This window comes from Chinchilla lanigera, unplaced genomic scaffold (genome assembly GCF_000276665.1).
Source record: "Chinchilla lanigera isolate Chin_1 unplaced genomic scaffold, ChiLan1.0 scaffold00019, whole genome shotgun sequence".
Lineage (NCBI taxonomy): Eukaryota > Metazoa > Chordata > Mammalia > Rodentia > Chinchillidae > Chinchilla > Chinchilla lanigera.
This window is the reverse complement of record NW_004955420.1, coordinates 6,717,633-6,743,405: the sequence shown is the minus strand read 5'-3', so window position 1 is coordinate 6,743,405 and position 25,773 is coordinate 6,717,633. Positions and strand designations below refer to the sequence as shown.

At 38.7% G+C, this 25,773-nt stretch overlaps 1 long non-coding RNA gene across 1 annotated transcript in view; it reads right to left on the bottom strand.

Annotated features, from left to right (window-relative positions):
- Window positions 1-509: 509 nt before the first annotated feature.
- LOC106148321 overlaps window positions 510-25,773 on the bottom strand; it is a 31,405-nt gene continuing 6,141 nt past the window's right edge. Inside the window, exons 2-3 of the long non-coding RNA XR_001233666.1 lie at window positions 3,688-3,856; window positions 510-540 (exon numbers count right to left, since the gene is read on the bottom strand). This is a non-coding gene — a long non-coding RNA (uncharacterized LOC106148321). The remainder of the gene's footprint in view (window positions 541-3,687; window positions 3,857-25,773) is intronic.

Below are 25,773 nucleotides of genomic sequence, written 5' to 3'. Positions count from 1 at the left end.
AAAAAAAAAAAAAAAAAAAAAGAAAAATTAGAAACAATACAGAGTTTCACTAAACAAGATGGTAGGAATTCACCAGTGGTTGTTATATTGCATATTATTAGGAGCTTTTACCTTGTAGTAGAGCAGTATTAACATCTAGGTGGTTCATCTGGAGAACATAGAGGCTGACTGTGGGGCTTACGGTGCAGATGCTGGTCAGACTGATTGCTGGAGAAGGTGTTTCTCTGTAATGCACTGAGATGCCAACCTCAGGAGAGAAATGTAAAGACTGAATTGAATTTTAACCTAATGTGAAATCTTGGCAGAGAACATGTTAATAAATGCTTTAAGAGTTAAAAAACAAACAAACAAACAAAAAAAAACACCTCAATAAGCACCAAGCAGAAAGACAATTGGAAAATCATACCAATTGTTTTATACATAGAACTGCCGAAATTTTGTGTGGTAGTGCATACTTGTAATCCTAGCAGTCTGGAAGGCTGAGGCAGGAGGACAGCAAGTTCATGCCTAGCCTGGGCAGCTTAGTGGTTTTATGAGACCCTGTCTCAAAACAAACAAAAATAATAATAGAGGGCTGGGAGTGTAGTTCAGTGTGAAAGCCTAGGGTTCATCCTCAGTACCCTGAGAGTGGGAGAGAGGGGGCAAGGACAGGGAGGGGAGGGAGAGGGAAGAAAAGGGAAAGGGACGGGAAAAGAAACAGTTGCTGAGATCCCCTTTATTTGGAAAGATCTATTATCCCAACTCCGAGTGCTATGTCAGTAAACAGCCTTTATCTCTGAGCTCTTTAGGGATGGCTTCTCCACAGGGAGCTTCATCACCAAAGCTCACACCCTTCAGCAGGGCCACATGCAATGATTCATCTACTTGGTCAGAGCTCCTCTGGGGCCAACTGGGGCTGCTGGGCCTTAAGTTACAGCCTGACGATTCCTTCTGTCCAGGTCCTATGGAACCTGCCATCCTTGCACAGGGTTGAGCCATACACACTCCCAAATAAGCTACCTGAGCCCTAAACTGTCTCACAATCTGCTGCACAAAGAACCACATTTGGAATGTCAAAGAACATCATAAGCAAATGGCTATAATTCAAAGACAAATTCCGAAGAGCAAAGATAAAGACACATTATGATTTTTACGTCTAGTGACTTTTCATCCAAAATACTGGAAGCCAGAAGACAACGGAACAACTTCTCTAACACTGTTTAAAATAAAAAGATAACATCAAACTAGAAACCTACATCCAGTAAAGATAATAAAGGCAAAGGAAAGACCTGTTCAGAAAATTAGAAGAGATCATTTTCCACCAGCAGACCTGTAGACCTATACTACAGAAAATCACAAAGAGCCATATATGGTGGCACACTCTCACATACCAGCACTATGGAGGCTAAGGTGGGAGGATCAAGAGTCTGAGGCTAGCTTGGGGAACATAGGAAGGCCTGCTCTCAAAACAAAACAAAAACTAAAACAGAAGTTCTTTTGCTGGAAAGAAAATTATTTCAGGCAGAAAAGCACGAAGACTGGTAGAAATGACAAATATCAAGGAACATAGAAAATTTGTTTTCTTCTTGTTTTTATTTCTTTAGATGACAATGAAAAAATAAAGCAAAAGGAATAACAATGTATTCTAGCATTCAAAACATATGCAAAATATGTAACAACCATAGCAGGAAGGATAAGAGGGAAGAAAGAGACATACATGGTAAAATTTTTACAGTCTGTGATAGCCAGCTTCCAAAATGCTCCCCAATTATCATCTTCTACTATTTATGCAGTTGTGTAGCAACTTCTGTCACCAAATCGGGTGACTATGTGACCAACAAAATTCTACAGAAATGATTTTGAGCTACTTTTGAAATTATAGATGGCATTGTAGCTTCTGACTTGTTATGCAGCAATATGTGCTCTAGGGGATGGCTTTCCTCTATCATGAAGACATTCAGTTTCCTCTGAGGATGAAGCCCATCTCCTTAGCCATGAGAGTGAAGTACCCCAGAAATCTTTCCCCCACCCTCGATGACCCCAGATAATATGCAACTTCATGACAAGCCCCATGGAGAAATCCTCAATTAACCCACTTGCAATTTTCTAACCCACAAAAACTGAGATTATTAAAGTTTTTTGTTGTTTAGGGCCTCTAAATTTTGACATAACTTGTTACACAGCAGTAGGTAACTAATACAAGTTTTAAACTCTACAATTTAGTATAGGGACATAATTTTTTTTTTTTTTTTGAGGTCAGGTGGAGATCCTCTCTCCTGATGGGAGGAGAAGACCTGCTCAAGAACTGTAGATTGTTTATTTATACCCTCCAGAGGTTGATGTCAATTTCAACCTCTCTACCCAGCAATCAGCTAAAAGGTTGCAACAGCTTGTTTACATGGCTCCAGGAGCTCCCCTGTTCTCAGGAGGCTTTGTTTTAGCCCTTCCTGTGTGATAGATTTCCAGCTTCAGCTGCTCCCAGCATCTCTTTCTCTTTTTCTTTTTTTTTTTTTTTTGAGACAGGGTCTCACTATGCAGTTCAGGCTGGCCTTGGGCTCACTTTGTAGCACAGGCTGGTCTTGAACTTGCAAAGATTCTCCTGCCTCAGCCTCCCAAGTGCTCAGATTACAGGCATGTAACATCATGCCCGGCTCTCTTTTCTGTTTTGTAAGTGATGCGTGTTCAGTTGAAGTTGGAGAAGCTGTGTTTGAAGAACTTGGTAGAAGACCTTTTCATTGTTGATGAACTTATTCATTTAGGCTAAAGATTTTCATTCCAAAGACTCTAGGTAGCTGTATACAGCAAGTTATCCCTATATAGTATAGGGACATAATTTAAAAGTAATGTGGCAGCTAGCTAATAATCGCTGTAAGGCTATTGTCTTTGGGCCTGGCATAGAACTTGAAACCTCAGAAAGGCAGTTGAGAAAAATATGGAGAGAGCGAGAGTGAGAACTAATGGTAGCTGGGTGCACTAAACATTGCTGCAATCTTCTCTACACCTCCAAATTTAAAGAAAGTATTCTGAAAGGAAGTCAGGTACCTTTATGAGAGAGTTTAAGACATAGCTGACTAAGAGTGAGAGAAGCTGAAGGGGACTGGGGGCAGAGGAAGTAGAGCAGCTGCAAGGCTGGCTGTCACCCTAGACCAGCAAGTGAGCCAGCAGGTGACAGCATGCAAGAGCTACAACCACACTGGTGTCCTTGCTCTGCTTTCTGCAGACAGAAGCAATACAGCTGCTGCTCACCTCTTGCCTCCCACATCTCACTCAAAGGGTCTTTTAGGGTACACTACCACCAGACACAAAACAAGGAGAATTTTGGAAAGCAGTTCAGCCTAACAAAGCCCATGAATTACAGAACCATTACACACAGCACAAGGAGGAATATATTAAAGGTTAGACCCTGAAGAGATTCATATGGCAAGCCTTAGAACCAACTTTATGAAAACAAAGCAAAGAAGAAAGCAAGAAAACAAACAAGCCAGAAGAGAATAAGTGGAAGACTAAGGACAAAACAAACTAAAATGAAACAAAATATCTCAGTTCATAGGAAGATAGGAAAAGAAGGAAAAAAGAAAGGAAATCACCAAGTTAGGTTGAACTCCTCTGTTACCGACAATATTATCACTTGCACTTTTACTTAAAATTATAGTAAATGTGTTTTATGCAGTTACAGTTAAATATATATTTGTATAATTAATTGCTTACTGTTTTTTCCCCAATGGACAGTAAGCTGTCTAGAGATGTAGTCTCATTCTACCTCCGTTCTGTGGATGAGAATGCTGTCTGTCTGTCCGCAATATTTGTGTTCCACTTCTCTGGTAACAGTTGGTTTACCAGTCTCTCTTGGTTGTACAGAAATTCTGCCCAGTGAGGTCTGAGGAGAAACATGCACAGTTGTGGGTTGTGCTCTGAAAGGAAACAGGTTTGAGCTTCACTTCTTCATCTCGTCTTCCTGCTGGCTAGTAAACCAGCAAGAATCTTACTAAGATCCACACTTTAAGATTAGAGAACACCAAGGCAGAAACAAATAGCACTTTCACCAAGGGGCGACCTCAAACTTGTCTTAGAATGACATTCTTGAACTATGTATTTGTTTGTTTTGTGGTGCTAGGGATGGAACTCAGGGTTTCATACACACTACATCTCCATCCCTTCTTGGATTATTACATGAATTTTTAAAGAAATACCACAGATGGCAAGCGCAAGGTCGTGAGTTCGGTTCCTGGTACCGGAGAAAAACCAAAAAAAAAAAAAAAAAAAAGAAATACCGCAGATTAGACTGCTGAAGGCAAGCCTCTCTCCTGAAAAATACTACCCCTCTCCCCAAAGAAAAAATTCTAGAGTTGCTTTTCGTTTCACTTAGGATTCCTTATATGCTTTTTCCTTTCACTCATGGGCTCCATAAATATTTATTATATTCAATGATCTATTTATATAACCTTTCAATTTTTTATTATACAGTTATCTGGATGCCCTCTATAAGACTCGCTGCTTTCATGTTATCACTCTTAAATTATAATGCAGAAAGAACATGGCTGTAAAATAACTTCTTACGAATTATATTTGGAGTCTAAATGTGTCCTCACCTCAAGGAGAGATAGAATGTCCATGCTGAAATAAGCAAAACTGAAATCAGTATGGAAAGGTCTTACTGTATTTTGAGCTTCAAGAAGGGTTGGAAAAGACAACTTCACACACAGATATGGAAGTAAATTGTAGAAATGTAAGTGTGTATGGACAGTGGCAGTGCTTTCTTAACTTACCTATTTCCACGAGGAATCCCTCAAATCTATCTCCAGAAAGATCTTTCTAAAGTGGTGCTGGGAATTGAACTGAGGGCCCTGTGCATGCTAAGCATGCACTCTACATTTGGCTACAATACACCTTCAGCCCTAAAATGAAACTCTGATTATGTGTCTTCCTCTGCTTTAAGTCTTTCATTGTATTTTCACTGCTCCTGGGATAAACACCAAAATCTGCACTGTGGCTCGTGAGCCCTTTGGGGTCTTCTCAGGCTCTCTCTTACCTCCCTCTCCTTTCCCCAAGTGTCTGACACAATCTGCCTTCCAAAGCACTATGTCTTTCCCTGTTAATAGGCTTTACAAAGGTTCTTTTGTTTGGAATAGTCTTTCCTCTTCATGCCTCCCTCAACATACCTAACTTCTACTGAAATGTCACATTTTTAAGGAAGCAAGTCTTGCATTCTCCAACATACAAGTTCATACTATTACATTTTTTCATAAAACTTACAGTTATAATTATAGTTATGTACTGTAAGCACATATGACCCAAGTATGTCTTCTTCATTGGTCACAAGTCTCATGACAGCAAAGACCATGTATTTCTCATGTTTTATAGGAGGACTTAAGTATTCTTAAAATAACATGAACGACTGAAATCAGGGGCTGTGGTGTCAATCTGTAGTTTCAGCTACTCAGCTGAAGCATTAGGATTGTCAATTCAAGGCTAGCCTGGGCTACAGAGGAAGTTCAAGGCTGGCCTGGACTGCATAGTAAGACTGTCTCAAAAAACAAAAAATAAACATTAAAATGCATAATAATTTTTAAATGAATGAGGAATGATTTATAAGGTAAGGATAAGCAACAGCCCTGCCTATCTCTTCTATCAGCTTGTTCTTAGGGTCTGGAATTCTCTTCACTGATTTCATCTAATGAAACACAGATTGAGAAATTTATTAAGGGTTTTTGGAATTTGATTGCCAAGCCTAAATACCTGTTTATCAGGATCCCTTTCCATTTGTAACTACTGATTAGAAACAATACGAAAGATCAATGCTTCTGGGGAAATTTTAGTCAAAGTCCTTACATATGTGATGTTTTGAAAGCAAATTCAAGTGTGGAAAAGACGAGGGAGAGGTGCCATGTGTGGTGGTTACAGACTGACTCTCAAAACCAACCCTCTGGTTTTGAATCCTCCCCTGTTGCTTAGAAGCTATTACTCATAGGTGGTTTCCTGTCTCCGTTGTGCCTCAGTTTTCTCAACTGTAACACAGAGCTAAGAAGCATGAGACTGTTAGGCTTATGCAGATTCAGTTAGTATTGGTGAGTTGCTTGGAAGATTGCCTGAGAGCCCAAGGGCTGCACAAGTGGTTGTTAAGTAGATAAAACATGTTTCATGGGGGATATATATTACTAGTCACAGTGGTCAAATATTATATGAATGTAACATCATTTCCTTATTTTTTTGGGGGGGGTACTGGGAATTGAACTCATGACCTCAGACTTGCCAGGCAAGCGCTTATGCTGCTGAGCTATATCCCCAGTCCTGAATATAACTTCAGAAGATATTGGTCAGGCCTACCCCCTTCTCACTATCTTCAGCACATTGTTTTGGTTTAAGGAATCGTGTCCTTAAGAGTTTCTTGTTATACATGGATGTCTTCTAGGAGCTATAAACAGGGAACTATTTTACCACAGTCTTAGCAAGGTCCAAGTGCAAGGCCTTGGACGATTCATTTTAATAAACAGGAGTGAGACAGAAATAGCCAATTTTTGGTCTAGCAAATATTTACTGAGAGTGGCAGAGATTAGCTGGCTGTTTCCCTTCACCTATGTTCTTGGCATCCTTGGCACGCTGCTGCCCTGCACTGCTCAGGCCCCTGGCATTGAGAAAGGGGATGTGAGGAGCTCTCTCCAGTGCACTGTGAGCACAGCGAGGGAAGGTCTTTTTAAGCCAAGCAGTTAACAGGTGTGCTTTTTATATGCTTCTCTTCTTCATCCCTTATCTGAGCCTGAGCTGGAAGACTCTGAAGCCCTGAGTACTGCAAAGCATGTGACAGAGGTCTCTAAATGACTGTACAGAGGAGTTTCCACCTCCCCTAATTCCGATCTGAGGTTTCTCTCTGTTATGTGGGATTAAATAAGAGCATAAAAACTATTTTAATGGAGTTTCATTATTGAGAAACTTGATAAATGATTTTATACTTAAAACTAGCTTTGCTGTTGAAGCTACAGATTTATATTAGACTTATGTGGACAAGATATGAACTTTTACTGTGTTCCACCCACTGAGATTTGGAGGCCATTTTTGATAACAGCCTATTCTGACAACATGCTGAGCACCTACTACCCAAGGACTGGGTCAGGCACTCCGAATAATTTATATAACTCAGCTGCAACTGAGGTTTCCTCATCCATTTCAGTCCAGATACACTGTTCGAGTCAAAAACTCCTAAGATTACTGAGGAGTATTTTTGAGCTCACCTTCAGCATTGACCTCTCAGTTCTACAGAATTAGAATCATGTTAATATTCATGCCATTTATTGGCATGCTCTCTGTTCCTAGTAGCTTCAGCCAAACATGAAATGCAACCTCTACTCAATTTCTACCTCTTTTTCCCCTCTAAATGCCACTCACACAAACCAGTTTTTATATGGTTGACTTTACTGAATGTGGGAGTGCAGTAAGATGATGAAACATTTACCTTGTACAATCCAAGATGCCTGAAAAGGAATACCAGATCTTTTTTTTTTTTTTTTTTTTTTAACCTTAGGAATGTTCAACTCTAACACTCAGTGAAACTACCAGAGATAATCTTCAGTCTCACTGGAATCCTTTTTGTTCCTCTCAGCACTCTGCCTCAGACTGGCCCTGATTTAAGAACATGGAGTTCTTCTACCTGTTCACTAAATTCACTTATAAACCCAAGCTCACTTTAAGGCCCACCTTTGCTATGCCAAACCCATGCAGCCCACCTCCAGTATGGGAGGCTATGTTCAGGGTCCTCTTTGCAAAGATACAACAATTATATAATTGCTACCACAGAAGAGTTATGGCCTAGTGGAAAAGACAAATACAAAAATGACTATAATCATAATAGATGGTTACACATCACTAACCCAACCACTGCTCTCCCATCCCACAGGATTCTCAGAGGGGCAAAGCTGATATGATTCCTCTGCACTCCATTCACCCAAGAAAATCTCTGAGTTTTGCAGGAATTGAAAAGGATTTCCTCTCACAAAAAAGGGAAAGGACTTTGGTCTGTAGTACAGTTGTTTTTTTGTTTTTGTTTTGTTTTGTTTTGTTTTTTGTTTTTTGGTCTTTTTGAGCCAGGGTCTCGCTATGCAGTCTTGGCTGGCCTTGAGCTCACTATATAGCCCAGGCTGGCCTCAAACTCACAACAATCCTCCTGCCTCAGCCTCCCAAGTGCTGGGATTACAGGCGTGAGCCACCATGCCTGGCCTGCAGTACAGTTTTTAAACTTCACAATAGTCTTCTTTTTCCCCATAAAGAGAAAAATCCTAATTCTCCACTCCAAACATTCAAATAGTAAACTGAGGCCATAAAGACACTTCTAAATCAAGGCTTCTTTTTGTTCTGAGAGCTTCAGTTGGAGCTTGGACTATACTTTCTTTGCTGAGCAGCAGTATGAATGGTTTTATACTTAATACTAGCTTTGTTATTGAAGCTATAGATAAATGGGTCTTAGTAGAAGTAACTCTGGTGTTTCCATTCTGGAATATTGCATTTTAAATAATGTACAATGTATAAGCCAATTCAGCAGCTTAAAGGTCTTCTAAAATGGCTTGATTCCATCATGTTGCTAATTCTGAGCCAAACCATTTATTGTGTCAGGTGGTACAAATTAGAGTCAGAATGCAGAGAATAACATTGTACAGTTATAATCATCCACTACCAAGCTGATATTTGACAGAAAGTGTTAATTCATTTTCATTGTTGGGTATCCACTAAAAGTGCAGATATTATGGTAGTGTGACCTCTAAATCAAAGGCTCAGATTTTTATTACAATCTCACGGCTAAACATTTCATAATAACTTGATATGAAACTTTTAATTTAAGCTATGTTTTTAGGCCAGGAGTAGTGGTGCATGCCTGTAATCCCAGTATGCAGGAGGCTGAGGCAGGATTGCCTGGATTACACAGTGAGTTCAAGATCATCCCGATACACAGTGAGACCCTGTCTCTAAAAAAAGGTTTTTAAGTCTCAAAATCCTTGTGTTCTCTTTTGTCTTTTAACCATCAGTAGGTATAATAATCTTCATTTTACTGTAATTATAAAGGTTAAATTCTATCACTATTTACTTTAAAAATAAAACACAGATTCTAAATTTCTACTCTGAATCATTGACTTTACATGTTTTTTTTTTTCAAGAAATGAAAAATGTAGACTGGGAAGCTGAGTGAGTTAGAAATATTTTATTTGCTATTTAAGAATGAAAACTGAAACTACTACATATGCCTTTTCTATTAACTCCATTCATCAGATATTAAAAAACAGCTGAAAACACAAGATTTGAGATAAACCCTGTTCTAAATTATTATTGCTTGAATGACTATACCTGTGAATCAGTATATTATGTTTCATTCTTCCAGAAATAGCTGCATTTCAATAAACCTTTTATATTAGTATGTTCCCCACAGGGGTAGAGAGTTGGACCTGTCAAATGTGTATATATTTTTCTAGCATCTATAAGACTATCTGAAATAAAATCATAGATTTTAGGAACTACAAAGGACTTTGGACTTTTCTGTTGTAATCTAAACAGCCTATTTGCCATTTGTCACATGGTGCTTGAACACCAGGAGAAATCTCAAAGAGATTTTGAAAAGAATAAAATGTACTTTTTACAAAATCAACATTTTAATACACTGAACAACAGATAAGCCAGTAAGAAGTAAAAGAAATGAGATTATTTTATTATCTTGGTTTTTAAATTGTTTTTTAAAAATGATTCAAGAGGGCTGAGGATGTAGCTCAGTGGTAGAGTGCTTCCTAGTATGCATGAGGCCCTGGGATCTATCACATCCCCCCACCCCCTCGAAAAGAAAGGTATGTGTTGGTGGAGTGGAATTCAAGAGAGTCTTGCTTTAAATTAATACATTATTTTAAAATCTCCCTTGTTTTTCCTGTACCCTTGCACAAAAACCGGCTGGGCTACAGAGAAGAATGTTTAGAGCTAAAGGGATAAAAGAGCTGCAGTAAGATAAGGGCTTTGGGAGATAGCCTAGTATTATGGCTTGGATTTAAGATATTCCCCAAAAGGCTCATATGTTCACAAGTCGGGCTTTTGGAAGTACTCAGATCAGGAAGGGCTGACGTCCTCAGTGGATTAATCACTGGTATGAGTTCATAGTTCACCGGGCAATTAGGAGGTGGGGCCTTGCTGAAGGAGTGGATCATGGGGTTGTACTCTTCACGATTATATCTTGTCCCTGGCCCTTTCCTCTAGGGCACTCTTTCTGTTTCCCTGCTGCCATTAGCTGAGCAGCTTTCCTCTGCTACACTCTTCTGCCACGATATTTCTACATAGCCACGGGTCTGAAGCAATGGGGCTGGCTGACCATGCAGTGAACCCTCTGAAACTGTGAGCCCAAATAAGCCTTTTTTCCTTTAAATTGCGTATGTAAAAAAAAAAAAAAAAAATGTGTATGTCAGCTACTGTGTCACAGCTACCTAACACATCGGATCTAGTGTGTCCCAGCCTGCAATATAGTGGAATAGCAGGGAGTTTTTGAAAATTTAGGTTCCTAAGTCCTACCCTGGAGATTTAAAGTCATAGTTGTAAATCAAGACAGAGCAACAAGTGTTAAAATTTCTCAGGTAATTCTGATGAATAGCTGACCTGTCCACTGTAGTCCAGTTTCCCTATTTTAGAGAGTAAATAATTGGAATTGGCTTTCAGAAAATTAATTAGCAACCAGAATTGAGATGTAAATTCAACTATCCATATCCATGGATAAACTACTCTAATTACTAATCAGAACTGACATTAGAATTCAAGTAACTGTATCTCACAGATTTCTGTAACCACATTCTTCAAGGTTATCATGCCTGAAGAAAAGGATGAAGGGGCAAAGTGCTAGATGTACAGAAAAACAAAGGAGCTAGCTAAACACTTTTACTTGTGATAGTTCTGGTATCCTGTTCTGAAGAATTTAACTCTCCATTTCTGCTAGGATATTTATGATAATTAAAATTGGGAATAACTTAATTGACCAACAGTATTTAATATAAACTATGGTACATAGCTATGACACAAGGGAAAATATGTGACCTTTAACAGTAATAACACAGATGTCACAACATATACACAGACACAGAAAAAATTCTGAAATATATACATCAAAATATTGATAATGGAATTCTCTGGACAGTGAGATCAGAAATTTTTCAGGGTTATAATCATACTGAATTTCACACATTTTGATGCCAATCTCATACTGATTATAATCAACATATACATACAACACATTCAAACAATTCACAAACAATTTCAAATTTCATAGCACTGGAAGCAATTTGTTACAGGTCAGTGATTCCCTTTTGATTCAAACTTTAGCCCAAACAAAAATAAAAATGATGAGATTATAGGTCTTTCTCTAGATACACTTTTCTGTGTTCTTTTGTGTGTGACCCATAAAATAAAAATAAAATATATATAATGTTTATATTTGAGTTAATTGTGTATTTGTCAAAAGTCTATGCTTATGTGAAGATTCTCTATAGCATATAAATGTAAAGTTCACAACAAATGTTAGTTTTCCTCTCCTTTAGGGATTTGATTTGTGAGGGATAAGAGGATGTTGTAGAGGGGCCTACAATAATAAAAATATATAGCACTTTGTAGGCAGAAATGAGTGAGATTTTATAATTGATCCAATATTAGATCTATAGTTCCACTAAAGACCTTGCCTTATACTATGCTTATTAATAATTTAGCTGCAGTGGTGCACAAAGGAAGTGGTTTGTATTTACAGAGAAAATATTGAAACCTCTGTTGAAGATAAGGTTATATGGTCTAGCAATAAAATTGTATGCATGTGTAATATATTACTATCTTTTCCGTGTTGACTACAGCTCTAGTAAGTCAAAGGTGTTTTTTTTTTTTTCCATGAGACAGAGTTGTGATGAAAAGAACACTTGCTGATTCTAATCTTGTCTCTGCTACTGACTAGTTCTGTGACCTTGCATAACAGGTAAATGTAAAGCACAGAGCTGAAAATAAATCTAGCACATTCTATGGAATGAACTCCATTTATATGTGTGAATATATACATGATTTTAGCTATTGCATATATGCAATATTTATCCATAAACTTAATATATAAAGTTCTTATATTTTTAAACTAATAATTTTAGTCTATGAACTAGACATCATTTTTATAGATCATCTAAAAATAGATTGTTTTTACTCAGACTCACTAAGAATTAAACACTAAAAATACAGAACAAAGTACCTTTTATGATACCAGCTTCTTATGCTTTAGAACTTTTTTGCTAATTGTCTAATGGTAAATACACCATTCTGAGGCAGGAGGTAAATTGGTAGCCCTGGTGTGTGATTTGATAATGTTGGCTTTATGGTTTGGGAGCATAGTTTACATACTCCCAACACACCTGTGTATATTCTAGGTCCAATAATAGTAACAACTAATACCTATTGAGTGCTTATTGTTGTTTATCAAGTTGCAAATATTTTACATGCATTAACTCACTTTTAACCACTTTGATGATGAAATTAGGTTCTGAGAGGTTAACTAAGTTGTTTAAAGTTACTAGAATAGTAAAAGGCAGAGTCATTGGTCACATTTAAGTCATCTGTCTGCAAAGTACACCCTTAACAACTGCCCATCTTCCCCCTCTTCTATGGGACAAGAGAAGCTGGGTCTCTAGTGTTCATTTTTTATTCACTGAATCTGGTTCTGGTCTGGGTGTATGGTCAGTAAATAGTGAGTAAATAACATTTGTATTTTTCAAATCAATTGCAAGGTATGTTGCTTTATCATATGCTCCAAAGGATAAAGCATCAAAATGTCAACTTCAAAAAAAATAACATAGAGCAGAATCAAAGTTGCCTGGGAAATACATCATGCTTTACTCATTTGCCTTGTGATGTAAAAAACAAGCCCAAATACTGTATTTTAGTGGCTTAGCATATTAGAGTTCATCTCTCACTGACACCAAGTCCCCTGTAGGCTGAGTGAGATGGCAAGGCAGCTGTTCTCTGTACAGTGCTCCATTACGGGGCCCACCACCCCAACTCAAATACTCAGAAAAGAAGCCACAAAGCTATCCAAGGGTCTGCACTTCAGCCTGAAGAGATGTATATGTAACAAACCCACTCACTCAGAAGTTATTGGCTTGAATTAGTTATATTTCAGTTATATTAGGGCCCCAATTAACCTCATGGGATCTAAGAAATGCAGTCTTTCCTGTGCCCACAAGGAGAGAACAGAACCTTGGTGAATCCTAAGAATGGCTTCCAGGGAGAGAAAGGAATGGATACTTAGTAGGCACTGCAATTGCTCATGACATTAGAAAGGCCCAGGAAATGTGTCACACACTGGCGTGTTGCCTCTGGAATGGGAGAGGGGTGAGAAAGAGCAAGAGGAATAATTTAAGATATGTAGGAAGGCCAGGCGTGGTGGCACACACCTGTAATCCTAGCACTCTGAGAGGCTGAGACAGGAGGATGATCAGCTGGAGCACAGCTTGAGCAATTTATGATAGCAAGTTAGAAAGGCACTGACTAAAATAAAAAATAAAGGGGTGGTGGTGCTAGTGTGTGTGTGTGTGTGTGTGTGTGCACGCGTGTGTGCGCTGGGGAGGCAGCTCAGTGCAAAGGGCCTGGGTTCAGTCTCCAGGACAAAAAAAGGGCCCAGAGCCAAGTGCAGTGCACATGGCTATAGGTGAAACTTACTCAGAAAAAAGATTTAATATTTGAAATACAAGAGGAATCCTAAACATAACTGATTTTTTGAAAAATAAAAAAAATACAAATCAAATGCATTGGAGATGAAATACCAAATGCTAATAAGGCTTATGAAAAGGAAAGTAATAATCAAGGAAAAGCAAATTAAGACAGTAGCAATACAGATGTTAAAGATTAAAATGATTAAAGAAAGTCTTAGAAATGTTATACAGTGACACCTTTCCAAATAGTGCTGATGGGAATGTAGATGGTGGTGCCTTTCTGAAGGCTGTTTGGCAGTAGTTATTAAAATGCACATCTTCTTTGGCCCAGCAATTCCACCTTAGATTTCTATCTTACAAAATCTGTATGTATACAAAATGCATGGCCAAGATGTTAAGTGAAGCATTATTCATATAGGAAAAAAAGGAAAACAATCTAAATGTTCAACAATATTGGATGTGTGTAGGAAATTATAATGCATCTATGCCATAATATTCTTACACATAGCAGAAGAAAAATGAGATGAAGGTAATTAGCAACTCCAGGAAAAATAAAACTCCATAATAAAATGTATGATGCTAATATTTTTAAATGTGTCATGATTTTGAGCAGCTGGTAAAATGGGCTGGTAAGAATATTCTAGTTTTTAAAAATATTACCAGTATTGTCTCCCTGGAAAAACAGGTAAGGAAATACATCCGATTGCTTGTCTTGTCAATGAACAATATTTACAAAGTCATGGTAATATAAGTTCTGTTCCTTATTTTTCATCTTTTAGGATCAACCTACCAAGCATTAAAGATTTAAGGTTAGAAAAGATTTAAAACATTATCAACCAAAATTGTCAACAACCATGACAACACTATAGTAAAAGAAACACCAGCCTCCTGTCAGTGCAAGGGGCTGGGGCTCAGCCTGTGAAGGGACTTTTATTTAAACTCTGCTGTTCCAAATAATTGTCATGTGAATGTGTACTTATGGTAGGTTTCTGTGTGTGAACTATATGTGTACTTAATAATAAATTTAACTTTTCATTTCTTAAGAAAAAGAATATAAAGGTGCTTTTTTGTGGTATCGGGATTGAACTCAGGGGTGCTGTAACACCTCTCTTCTTTGTTTTGGGACAAGGTCTCACTGAGTTGGCCAGGTGGGACTAGAGCTTCTGATCCTTCTGCTGCAGCCTCTCTGACTGCTGGGATTACAGGTGTGTGCCACCACAAAAGGCTAAGCAGAATTTTTTAAAAGCCCTCAAAGACCTAGTTAAACACCTTAATATACCTGTGAATGCATATTTTTATTTTAATTATCTGGAAAATTCTATTGTCAATATAGGTGGGTAGAGTAGAAGCATTCCTTTTCCTTTCTTTGCATTTTCAGGGTGTAAAGGATAGTGGGGATCAAATCCAGCATTGTTGTTCTACCAAAGAGCTAGCACCTGCAGTCCTTTTAATTTTATTTTGAGACAAGGTGTTGCTATACTACCCAGGCTGGCCTCAAGCGTGGGCTTCTCTTCTCTTGGCCTCCTGAGTAGCTTGGATTATAGGCATGTGCCACTACACTGAAGCTAGAGTGGACTCATTATTGAAATATACTTTTTAAATGGTTTTTTTTTTTTTTTTTTTTTTGTCTTTTTGAGACAGGGTCTTGCTGTGCAGTTCAGGCCGGCCGTGAGCTCACTTTGTAGCCTAGGCTGGTCTTGAACTCACAACGATCCTCCTGCCTCAGCCTCTCAAGTGCTGGGATTACAGGCATGCGCCACCATACCCGGCAAATGTTTTTAAGTATGTCCATATAAAGAACCCTAAATGTCTCTCTTTAATTTTCCCATTCAGATCAATATCTATTAAGTAAAATGTTTAAAATTCCCATAATATTTAATATAATATCAAATGAGAAAACCAGAAAATTAGTATGATTTTTTTAAACATTTAATTATCCAATGTAATTATCTTTTAAGCTCAAATTATATTTTATTTATGGAAAAGCCAATTGTCCTGTGTCATAGATAAAAGAACATAATGTTGCAAATGCTACTATTCTATTTGCTATAAATATTAGCAAAAAACTCATTTTTTGAAAAAAAAAAAAAAAAAAAGACAACTCTTGGTCTGATTGCCAACTACTTATTTACTATTTAGAAACACCTTGGTGTCCTCCATATTCTTGTGCTTTGTTTTGTTATGTTCCCTGCAATCTCATATAAAAAAGGAAAGGGAAAGTTGATGCATAAAAACATGTAAATGAGAGTGTGTTTCTACTCCAACTTACTGTTTGCTCTCTCTGCATCTTTCCTGGTGAGCAGGGTGGTTCCTGACATATCCTCACACAAAACATCAAAGAGCTTCTGGCTTCCAGAGTCTGGAGGCTGCTGGAAACCCTGCTGACTTCAAGGGCTGCCCATAACCACTAACAGAAAAAGCCAAGGATGGTGGCTGGCTCTCCTCTGCCTTCCAAATCTCTCACTAATATAGCTACTTGGAGCTCAAGTGTATCTGAAATTCTGCTAGCAAAGGAAAATGAGAAATGTTCCCAGGTTTCTAGCCCTTGCAAAACTGGGGAGATTCATGACCTGGAGATAGCACCTGGCCCATTTGTGTACTAACAAACTGAATGAGTACAGTGGTACCTCAAGTCATGGACTTAATTCCTTTCACAATTCTGGTTTCAAACCGAACTGGATGAGAATCACATCCCCATCACGCCAACATTGAATTTAACCACTGAATTTGACTTGATTTCCATCCAATTTAGTTGGCGACCAGACTCATGGAAAGAATAGCTAGTGAACTGAGGTACCACTGAAGCATGGACTAGAAGCATTAAATAGATAGAGAAGATTGCTGGCAGGAGAAAGTTAATCCTAAAACCAAATGGATTAAATAGATTTTTACCAGAGACCCATTATAGTTCTTAAACAGGGAAGTTGTATCATTAAAACATGGACTGGACTTTGCGTGGTCTGAGAGTAGAAAGCAAGGAGGAAGGTGGAGACCAAAGCTTTGGAAACTTTTTGAGGAACAATTTTAGGAATTGAGATAATGAGATTATGGAGATGACAGAGTTCAATAAGAATGGTGAGAATGAAGACCAAAGGGTATATGTGGAACATGTCACTCCATGGGTCCGGAAACATAATCTTGTCATTTGGAATATTCTAATGTCTATCGTCAGTGGTCACACCACTGGACTGATCCATTGTTTCAATACCATTTCTCTGAGGGAGCAGCAAGCCAACTATGAAAAGCCAATAATGCTCAAATTTCAGTGATAAGAAAAATTTACTGGTGTGTTTTAAAAAAATTTATAAATGCCTACTCTACTTCTAGGACAACTGAATCAATCTGTTCTGGGGGGAAATCCAAGAAATTTGTATTTTTGTTTAATATGTATTTCAAGAGATTCTTCGCAAGTTTGGCTAACACAGTTTGGCAAACTCAATGGCAGTGGGCACCCGATTTTACTGTCTGTAATACTTTCTGGCTCTGAAAAGAATCTTAAGTAACAATGGCCTAGGTCTAGGATAATGCCAGTAAAACTGGTGTGTATCAAGTCCCTGATACACATAGTTTGTATTTGAAAGTTGTAGTAGAAGCTATTGGCTGACTGGCCCAAGTATCATTATAAACTTTCTTGCCATGTCTCATTATACAGCCTAGAAAAACTAAACTTTCCCAATATCCTTGCTGCTAGGCATGTCCACTAGGACACTAGGACACATAATGGTCAACTAGAGGTAAGGGGACGTTTACTAAGGGCTCCTTGGAATACTTTTGTTTCCTTGGTATAAAAGATAGACAATCCAGGGCGTGGTGGCGCACGTCACTTGGAAAGGTGAGGCAGGAGGATTGCTGTGAGTTTGAGGCCAGCCTGGGCTATATAAGTGAGTTCAAGGCCAACCTGCACTACATAGTGAGACCCTCTCAAAAAAAAAAAAAAAATCACAGATAGACAAGACTAGTTTTACCTGATGCTTTTTTCTTGGTTTGAATGCAGGTTATGATGCCTTTCTAACCACAGCAGCCTTCGTGAGATTGAAGGCAACATACATATGCAAAGAAAAAGCCACAAGAGACAATGACTCTAATACAGTGGATACTGATTGTTTATTGTTGAAGAAGAGAACAACAATAATTAAAATTATTTTTTAGAGTCAATTTAAAAGTTGGTTTTCTATTACCTACAACTGAAAATACTCCTAACTCCATCAAAGGGAAAAACAGGCTAAGCCCAGGCCTGAGACTTATCTTTAGAAACATGTATGTCCAAAATCATTGGCTTCATTTTTCGTTAGAAGATGAATGAAGGCAAGAATGCAAAGAAACTGAATCCTAGAATCTAAGGGAAGTTCTAAAAAAGGAACAGAATAGATAAAGTTGATACTTTAAACCTGTGCTAAGCTATTCATGGGAAGTTTGCCTAGAATAAGACAAAATTAATTTGTCTTAACAGGATATATTTTATAACATCACATTCCCTTAACAAAATGCAAAATTGGCACAAGAAAGACACAGTGGGAAAAGGGACTTCGGCTATCAGGGTGTCTGTTAGAGGTCTCATAGTAAAAGGACAGCATCCAATAAACTAGCAACACGTAAGGTAGTTGTTTTTGCATAACTGCTACTTGGAATTGGTTAGAATTTAATTCTAAGCAAAAAAAGTGAAATTAGTTATTCAGTGATCTGAAGAAAAAGTGCCCAAGCCACCTTAGATTTGGGGACATCTAACAATATAAAAAGTGCTTTGATACCAGGAAAAAAAAGACACCAGGAAATTAGATTTTAGGAAGTTTAAGGGAAAGAAAAATCATATAAAATGCCTAAACTCTAAAGAAAAGATTATTTTAAATATCTTTCAAGAAGGAAAATTTCCCCGGGCGTGGTGGTGCATGCCTGTAACCTCAGTACTTGGGAGGCTGAGGCTGCAAGACTGCCATGAGTTTGAGGCAGCCTGGACTATACAGCAAGACCCTGCCTCAAAAAAAAAAAAAGAAAAGAAAAGAAAAGAAAAAAACCAGAAGAGAAATTTTCAAATCAAGAAACACATACTGACTACCAGCAAGATGGGATAAACCTGTACCAGGGGCTGTAATTCTTACTCTCAAGGAATTTATAGTCTGTGGAAAGAGCAAAATGAGACACTGACATCCAGCTACCATTTAATAAACATCCACTGTGAAAAAACAATACGATTAATAATGTATATGAGAGTTATAATATTTACAAATACTCTGCAAGGTAGATCTTATCCTCAGATAATAAACCAAGAGATTACATGTTTAGACTGGTTAAATAAATTGCTCAAAAACTAATAGCTCAGGAGGAAATTGGAGCCGCAGCCCCTTTCCTCTTGCATTTATTAAGTTGGCCTGATCCCAGGGGCTTGCAACAGCCAAAGGAGGTCTTGCTCTGTTCTGCTTTGCCCATGTATATTCAAGAGCACTAAGAGTTCATTTGTATACATTTGTCTCTTAAAACTGGAGCCATTAACAGCTGACTAAAATTAGTTCCATTTCTGAAATTGAGAATACCTACTAAATATCTGGCATAAGAATCAATTTATTATCCATTCTCCTGTATTTAAAATCTCCTACACTATCAGAAAATCATCACTTAAAGTATAGCTGTTTAATGGCAAGTTATGCAAAGTTTTATTTCTACATCCTAAGAGAAATTATATATTTTTGTTTTGTTTTTGAAACAGGGTCTCAATACATAGCCCAGGCTGGCCTCAAACTCACAGTGATCCTCCTGCCTCAGCTTCCTGACTAGTAGGATTACAGGTATGCACTACTATGCCTGGTGAGAAATGATATATTTAAAAATATATCAATCATTTAGTGTTGAAAGTAACTTAGTTGTACACGTTTGGAAGCCTAAAATGTTAAGAAGTAGATAAAATTATAATTTGATTTTTTTGAGACAGGTTCTCGCTGTGTAGTTCAGGGTAGACTTGAACTCTCTATGTAGCCCAGGCTGGCCTCAAACTCATGGTGATCCTCCTGCCTCAGTATCCTGAGTGCTGGGATTTCAGGTGTGTACCGCCACACTCCGTGATAAAATTGTAATTTAAGAGTCTTATTTTAAATGTTTACTAAGTCATATAGCAGATTAAAATAAATGACTAAATAAAGCAGAAGACTTGATCAATTATATACTGATCAATCTGGAACCTTAGATGTATATGACTATATATTTGTATATTCATTTTGAGTGAAACAAGTTAAACATCTTCCTGACATTAGTTAGCTGACTGAATTACTAGAAAATTAAATGTACATTTCAAATTTGCCTAAGTAAATTCAATATATTTCAGTTAAAAATAAAATGGGTTATGTACACATACCAACTCCCTTTGATGAACGTAATCACTACACTGCAAACATGTATTGATAAAAATGTAAATTTTTAAAAAAATATGGCAAAAAATTATAAAGCCAATGAAGTCAGTAGACGGGAATGGTTCAGGAATTGGCCTACAGAAATACACTTCTATCATACATAAAGCAGCAGCAGAAAAAGATATGTCAGCTGAAGAACTTCACTGCATTAAAAAAGCCACATCACTAGCCACGTGTGTATTCCTAGAAAAGGAAAATACACAATAAACCAAACTCGAAGAATACATTATAATAACGTTTAGTGTACACAACACCAGCTTTCCTGAAAGTTGACCAGAAAGTTGTCCATGCTTTTCTTTTTAGGGCAAAGAAATTAGAGAAACTCATAAAGCACATTTAACCAGTTCTCTGTTTTATACAGAGGCACACACACAAGCGTAGAATCTTTGAATCTCCCATTGGCTCGAGGGCTGCCTTATTTTTAGACGGGGCCTGGTCGACTACTGTGAGGAAGGCTGTAATCTAGCTTCCTCCCTTTGACAAGACCTGTACCTGGTGCAGCAGCAGGTCCAAAAGGAGTAAGATGTGGCCTTTCCCACTTGGCCACACAGAGTGGGCCCAAAGGACACGTGAGCTGGCCGAGTCCCTCTACAGCACTGCGGTCGTGAATGAGGCGGGCCAAAGATGTAGCCCAGAAAAGGACTTTATTATGTGGGCTCATGGATGAATGTATAAATGTGCATTCAACTTGGCCTTTCTGGGCTCTCCACGTTTTAGACAGCATAGATCTGAAAATGACAACACGTAGGGCCACAGCATGGGCTTTGCTTAGGGAGTGGGTCAAGTAGGATCCAGTTCTAACGACGCTTGCACACAAATGTGCACTTCTCAGCCGGGGGCATTTCTATGATACTGCTGGCTCTCAAAGAACACAACCTCATTTGTTTACCAAAAAAGCTGATCTCAAATAGACTCCCGGTCAATATTTTATGGCTCTGATGGGGAAAGTATTCAATAATTTGCTTTCTTCCCACCTCCTTATAGTCTTTCTTTTCCCTCTGACATTAATTACTCCCTGACCTAGAATCCCAGGGTGTTAGAAGTGAAGGATCCTTTGAGACCAAACCGAGCAGCCTCTTGCTTTCTGCAAGATAGAACTGAGGCCACTATGTGCTTTCTGCCCCACTTAATTCTTTTGATATCTGCTCACATTCTGCATCATTCACAAGCTCCTGGAAAATACAGGCTAGAAGAATACTCAGTGAAAATCGTGCTTTGTGTAGCTCCAACCAAAGGAGTAACAGAGGTGAAAGAAAATAAGAAACTCACATGACCTAAGAAATTAAAACACGGTTGACATTCATTATATTATTTGTATGCCACAAAATGCTTTTATTTCATTAGATAAAAACTTATTTGAGATAGGGGCTTTATTTTTAAAATTATCTTTTAATATATATAGAATCTAGGACAGTATCACGAATACTCAGGAGTTTAATAAATATTATGTGTGGATGATAAGCTAGTCTATCCGCTGGCCTACCAGCAGTATCCTACATAATCATCCCAGACAGATGAGAATTCATTCTGCTTTTAAAGACCTCTAGGGAGTAAGAATCCAATCCTTCTTCCATCGCTCATCTCAGTATCTAATAAGCCTTAGTGTCTGCTGGAAGATTCTTTCTAAGACAGGGGCATTTAGAGATGCTGCATTGTGAAATCTGGCCTCCCTTCAAAGGCACTAGAGCCAATCACTAGGAACTACCCTGTGGTATGGGATAAGTGCAGAACTCTGGAGAAGGCAATCATACTCGGAAGACAATCATATAAGGAAAAGAGATGGAAAATGAGTTTCTCGCTCACAGGAAGTGGCATTATAAAATCTTGTTGATAGAACTATCAACAGGATTTGAGATGGGTAACAGGAAATTGTACAGTGGAGGTGAGCTCTTTGTTGGTGGAAAGCAAGTCTGCCATTGGTTTCCCAATTTTTGACACCCTACCTGGAGCAGAATCTTTTAAGAGGATAGAGCTATTGCTACTGTCCCTCATTATTACGCCATGGACATCAGTGTTATGTCCCGTTCATAGAAAAGGAATCTGCAAACCCTAGCCATGCAAAAAGTGATGTGAACACTTTGCAATGTGAGTGTAGGTACACTCTGGAGTGTGAACACGTGTGTGTGAGGGTGCTGGGGGAGGGTGCAGAATTAGAGTGACAGGAGGCAAATGCAGAAAGCATGAATAGGAAACCAACAACCTTTCAGGCCAAAACAGACTCAAAGGATCCAGATGAAAGCTGAACAGCAGATCTGATAACAAAACAAAGTGAAAGTAAAGTCAAAGCCTAGTAGAGAAGGAGGGAAGTCAGGGTTGGTGAGATAAAGACTGATGTAAGGAAGAGAAAATCAGAGAAAGTAGAGCTGTTGAGATATCAACAAGAGGCAAAGCTTTGTCCCTAGGAAAGAGGTCAGCAGGATTCAGTTCAGAAGTAGATTTCTCTCTTTGGACAGGACGCAGGTCAGGGTGTCCCCTCACCTTGTGACCATGTCCAGGATTTTAGGAAGGGCAACACAAATGCTATGATCAGGGAATGTGGAGGACTTGGGGTGAAATGCAACAGGCTGGAGTAAGTTGCCACTGGATAGATTTTAGGAGTATTCAGATAGGGAAAAAGGGCAGTTTCAATCAGTGTTGAGCACAGATTTGAGGAAAGAATATAGCCTTCACTGAGCTGATGCTTGCTTTTACGTGGCTCACAGCAGGACAGGGTGGGCATGCATAAAAGCGGGGATTGGTGCTTCAGCAGTAAGCCATGGCTGACTTGGGAGAACGCAGGTCAGTTTGGGTGAATAATGTCCTGGTCCACTATGTCTCGGTCTATCTTTTCTAAGGTCCTTACAAACAGAGAAAGCATTTGATTGCAAAACAGTGGGAAGCAGTGGATTTAAAAAGCTGGGGTAACGCAAGAAGGCCTAGTGAAATTAAGAGCTTGAAAGGAGTGGGTGGAAGGGTATGAGTCATAAATAGTGATCTGTGAGCCTTCTAAAGACTGTCAGCTTTGGAACAGAACAAAGCCTCCATACACTTGTTCCAGCCCCTATTTCCCATTAGCCCCCACAAGTCATTTTCTAAAGCTCTGCAGGAAGATGGTGTTATTTTGCTGAAATTGTAAATAATTATTTTATGAATGCTGAACATAAGACTATGGTTGAAGAAAATAATCTCCACATAAAAGAAACAAATCCCTAAACTCTATTTTCCTCCCTCATGTGTGTGCATGTGCATTAATTGAGATGTCTGTTCCAGTCATCAGCGTTGTTTTTTTTTTTATAGTGCTAGTTTTGAGAAGGTTTTAGTTCAAAAATTTGAACTCAAATTCAAAGTTGGCCAGAGCCCTGAATACCATTCCTACTTTGCAGGGCACCTTCAATCCTCTTTCATTCCTGGGGGGCGGGTGGTGGGGAGAATACTGTTCATTAAACTTTTTGGTTATTATGGAGCCTTTGTAAGCATTTGCTTACATGTTATTATATATCTGCTTTAAAGTAAATCAAGCTGGAGCAGCTCATTTAAGGTGTTTACCAAACCTGCTCTGCCATGGCTAAATATACATATATATATATGAATATGAGATTATCTACTTTAGAAAACAGTGTTTTACTATTGACTCAGGGTTAAGAAACTGGTAGGGTATGGAGATGCATCTTATGTATTAGTAATATTCTAATCTCACATTTAAAAAAGATTATAGAGAAAAAGGATCCTTCCACATTTAGAATGTGCTTTTATAATGCTGTCTTTTAAGCACTTCTTAATATTTCTGTATATTGTGCTACACATAATGGTGGCATGCATGCTCCTGCAGGCTGGCCAAGGCAAGGGGTGCAGATAGGGAGTCTGAGGAGCATTCCCTGAATGCTTGGCCCAGACCACGACAATTCTTTTAAATTTCTCTTTTGTTTTAAACCTCGATGAGGTTTCTTTGTTATGGAATAAAAATATCTTGCCAACCACCCCTTACAATAATTTATGAGTACATTGACTCTCCCAGGCAAATACCATGCTTATCCAATAGCTTTGTTTCCCATGTTTCAGCAACTTAGCACACTGAGTAGCTTGCATCACATGTATGCACTGGTTAATCATACTTTTTTCCTCAATTATGTAAGTAGTAAACTTAACATTCTCAGCATTTCCAAATGAAAAGTTGATCTGCTGCTCCAGGTATATATCATAATAGTAGCCCACCTCAAGTGATTGTTCTGTGCCTTTTACATTCATGACTAAAAGGAGCATAATCTTTGCCATGAAGAAGTTCATGGTCTAGTGGATAAGACTATAAATCAGGGAATCAAATGAATACATGCAAAACAGCTGTCATGTAGGACTGTGTTATTAGCATGACAAGGAGCAGAGTCCTGTTACAGAAAGAGAATATATAAATAATGGAGAAATCAAGCCTGGTCAAAAGGTGGTCAGCACAGACTTCCCAAGGAAGCAATGCTTGAACTGAGACCGGGGAAGGGAGGGTGTAGAGCTTGGGACCAGGAGGAGAGAGCGTCCCAGGCCAGGCCTGCTCCAAAGGCATAGGCTTGGCCCTGGGAGGGAGCTTGGTGTGCTTGATGGAGTGGAAGAAGCTCGTGTGACTGCTGCCACAGAGTCCGGGCCAGAGCGTGCACATGACGAGATGAGGGGCTGGGCACTAGCCAAGCACATAGACTTCAGAGGAGCTACGGCGTGACCCATTTTAATACTGCCTTGTGTATATGCTTTGGAGGAAATCCAGAAAGTATTCAGAGACCTATAGGAGGTCATTATAGATGGCAGACACTGAGGCTAGATCTAATTTCCACATATGCATATTTGTGATCAATTCACTGGACTGGAGCTCTCTAAGATAAAATTTATCTTGAAGTTCCAGGTATTAATTTTCCAGAATACTCCAAGTAGGTAGTCTCTTACAGTTTAAATCCTCCAGAAAACATAATCCTAAAATTTATTGTGGTGCAATCCTCTTTTTACTATCTGAAGCCTAGCAGATATACTTCAGTCAATACAGTGGCCCTTATCAGAGAGATCTCAATGGGCTGCTGGTCAAAGGGCAGGGTCCTAGTTCAGTAGGTGCTTCCCTAGAAAGCCTTCAGGCAGGCCCTAGGCATGGGTGGTAGAATAGGTGAAACTGTTCCCAAGGCTTTTCCCATGCCAGGGCACTAAGTTAGAGATCAAAGCTTCCCCACTGGGTATTTGTCTGCATTTTTCTTCTTTTTTCTTGCTAACTTTCATGTTCCTATTAAAAACTCTTCTGTCTTTAGCATCACACCAATAACCACCCTCATCCCGTTACAAGCAGTCACTTTGACACAATAACTCAAGTTCAATGCACTAGAAAGCTCTAATAATTATTTGAAAGTTATGACATTCTATCAATTTTTAGGTAAAAACATTTTTTAGAAACTGTCTCCCCTCTGCTTCCCTACCTTAAAACCATGCATTTGTGTTATTTAACAATACCTTTAGTGTGTGACTATTATCCCAGCACTTTGGGAGGCTGAAGCATGAGGATTCCAAATTTGAGCCCAGCCTGAGTAACTTATCAAGACCCTGTCTCAAAATGAAAATTCCCAGGGCTGGGGATGTGGCTTAGTGCAAAGACTTTGGGTTCAGTCCTCAATACCGAGAGAGAGAGAGAGAGAGGACCCTGTCTCAAAATGAAAATTCCCAGGGCTGGGGATGTGGCTTAGTGCAAAGACTTTGGGTTCAGTCCTCAATAC